Source organism: Papio anubis, chromosome 5 (genome assembly GCF_008728515.1).
Source record: "Papio anubis isolate 15944 chromosome 5, Panubis1.0, whole genome shotgun sequence".
Lineage (NCBI taxonomy): Eukaryota > Metazoa > Chordata > Mammalia > Primates > Cercopithecidae > Papio > Papio anubis.
The window spans coordinates 125,133,855-125,136,924 of NC_044980.1; the positions used below are offsets into that span (position 1 = coordinate 125,133,855).

At 43.7% G+C, this 3,070-nt stretch overlaps 1 long non-coding RNA gene across 4 annotated transcripts in view; it reads right to left on the reverse strand.

The window, feature by feature from the left end:
* Nucleotides 1-3,070, reverse strand: part of LOC108586418 — a 33,532-nt gene that overhangs the window by 30,379 nt on the left and 83 nt on the right. For 2 of the 4 annotated variants that reach the window (XR_004183993.1, XR_004183994.1), the window contains exon 1: nt 648-1,491. The exons of 1 other annotated variant lie outside the window; for it this stretch is intronic. This is a non-coding gene — a long non-coding RNA (uncharacterized LOC108586418). Of the gene's footprint in view, nt 1-647; nt 1,492-3,070 lie in introns of those variants that run through there. One more of the 4 variants, XR_004183995.1, reaches the window with a different exon arrangement.

Here is a 3,070-nt window from a genome sequence, read left to right on the forward strand (position 1 = left end):
CCCAAGTGATATAAGTATCATCACTAATGCTATATGCTTTTGGTCACATAGACCAATCCTGGTACAGGGATCATTCATTGGGTGCCATCTTGGAGGCAAGCTACCACATCTGCTAGGGTATGAATGCATTTAATCTAAAGTTCTAGCCCTGAACTGTAGGGTTTTCTACCATATAAACCAGTTTTGCATTTTTTAACATGTAAAATAGGAAGATCCTAATTCAGAATCTTGCAGGATAAAGGGCCTCGGGTAACTGATTCAGATTCTAAGCTCTCTTTCTCTTTTAAAAGACGAAATTTAAGGCTGGGCATGGTGGCTCATACCTATAATCCCAGTATTTTGGGAGGCCAAGGCATGGGGATCACTTGAGGTCAGGAGTTTGAGACCAGCTTGGCCAAAATGGCGAAATCCCATGTCTACCAACAATACAAAAAAAATTAGCTGGGTGTAGTGGGGTGTGGCTGTAGTCCCAGCCACTTGGAAGGCTGAGGTGGGAGGATTGCTTGAGCCTGGGAGGTGGAGGTTGCAGTGAGCCAAGATTGCCCCACTGCACTCCAGCCTGGGTGACAGAAGGAGACCCTGTCTCAAAAAAAAAAAAAAAAAGCAATTTAAATAGTAATGGCATTCAGATAGGAATCACAGTGCACCTGGAACTGGATGGCGCCATCTTAGGTTGCTCTCTACTTTGCGCATGTGGACAAGCCGTCCATGATAAACGGTTTATTTTCTTCCTAAGGATGTGCAGATTCTTTTGTAGTCTACTGCATTGTTTTCAATCCCTTTCAGGAATGTTATCTGATGCCCAACTGATATTTCTCAAATGTTAAAATAAGACTTCTTCACCTTGTTTGGTCTGGACACAGGTCAACATTCTTCTCATAGAAGCTTTCGTTTCTTTTGAAGTATTAAAACAATATTTTAGCACACAAAAAAGGAGTTTATTTTCAAGAAGCTTTGCTTTCTTTTTCAGTTAGTTCTAGATAAGAACTATAACTTCACATAAGATGTTAGAAGGATTTAAGTACATTGCTGAAGGTATAACCATCCATCTTCAGGAAGCAAGAATAGTGAATAGTAAGTATAAAGAAACAAATAAGTCCTGTGATAACATCTTTATCATAATTTTTAAAGTCTATTATGCTTTATGCAAATGTTTAGATTTCCTTGTTAAAAATCTGCGGGCAAGGTTAGGTTCCTTTTCTGTAGCTTTATTTTCAACTTACAATATAGTGACTATTAAATATTCTTTACCCAACACATTATATTGTAAAAATATACACTTAGTTCTGTTTCTATCACTAAGCCACTACTATTTTAAAAAGGAATATCTTGCATTGTTAAGTTTAGCAGCCCGAATTCTTGAAGGCCTTAGGAATGGTGCTATCCAATAAGATAACCAATAGCAACACGTGGCTACTGAGCACTTAAAAAATGAGTCTGGCCAGGCATAGTGGCGCACGTCTGTAATCCAGCATTTTGGGAGGCTGAGGTGGGAGGATTGCTTGAATCCAGGAGTCTGAGACCAGCCTGGGCAACACAGGGATGACTTGTCTCTGAGAAATACAAACAAATAAAAAATTAGCTGGGCATGGTGGCATGTGCCTGTAGTCCTAGCTACTCAGCAGGCTGAGGCAGGAGGCCCACTTAAGCTTACGAGTTCAGGGCTGTGGTGAGCTATGATTGTGCCATTGCACTCTAGCCTGGGTGACAGAGTGGGACCATGTCTCCAATAAATAAATGAATAAACAAATATTAAAAAGCAAAAAGTGTAGCTAGTCCAAATTGAAATGTGCTGTAAAATACACACTGGATTCCTTTTTTTTTTCCAAATCCCGAGAACCTGTGAAATACACCGAATTCTTAAGATTTAGTATGAGGAGGGAAAAAAAGATCAATGATTTACATACAACAATGTAAAATATCAACAATTTCCATATTGATAATATGATGAAATGATCATGTTCTGGATATACTAGATTAAATATACTATTAAAGTTAATTTCATCTTTTATTTTTACTTTTTAAATATGAGCATTGCCAGATAAAATACAGGACAACCAGTTACATTTTTATTTTATATATTCCTGCATGGGACATATTTAAAAATTATTCATTCTATATCTGAAATTCAAATTTAACTAGGAGTCCTATATTTTTATTTGCTAAATCTGGCAATTTTATTAAATGGCTACCAGAAAAGTTAACATAACAAATGTAGCTCCTTATCCTATTGAACATTGCTGCTTTAGAATCACCTCAGTGCTTTTTTTTTTCCCCCCCCCCCCAGTTAGCTTCCGAATAAACTCTGCAAGGAAATAACTAATCTGTGGGGAATATTTAATCCTAGGCTAGGATCGTTAATCGTGAAGTAAAATTTTTACATCTGCATGAACAAAATGGCTTGTTACAGAAGAAAATGTGGAAAGGGCATCGGGACTAGAATGAAAAGTCATAGCTCCCAGCCTCTCTACTAGGGTAGTTAACAGTCCCAGGTTCAAAATAATCCCCGTCCCTCTTATAAGGATAGGCGGTGTCAAGAGCAACTATCTGTGAGACCCTAGCCCAGTTACTTCCTCCTCACCCCCACCCCCAAGTAGGCCTCGCAAAAAGTTGGGAGCGGCGCGTTTTCAACACTGGAGCTTCGCGGTCGCTCTCCCACTCGCTCCCAGTCCTCCTATGGAGGAGCGAGTTCGGACTCGGACCCCAAGGCCGCTAGTCCCGCTGCCTTCCTAAACCGAGCCCGGGCTACCTCGGTAGTCCCCAGCAGGCTTGGCTGGCGGAGGCTTGGCCGCCGCCAGGCCCCCAGGACAGGCCCCGCCCGTGCCACAGGTGCACTCGGCTGCCGGCCCGCCCCACGCCCTCGCGGCCCTCCCCAGCTCCGCCCTAGCGGCCCGCCCCAGCTCCGCCCTCGCCGGCCCGGCTCTGCCTGCCGGCGGGGCGCGCCTTGTGGCCCAGGCCCGGAACCCTCCCCGGCGGCGCGCCCTATGTAAGGCCGGCCGCGCGCCCTATGTAAGGCCGGCCGCGGCGGGACCAAAGCGACCAAGGCGGCAGTGTCAGCTCGTGAGCCTAC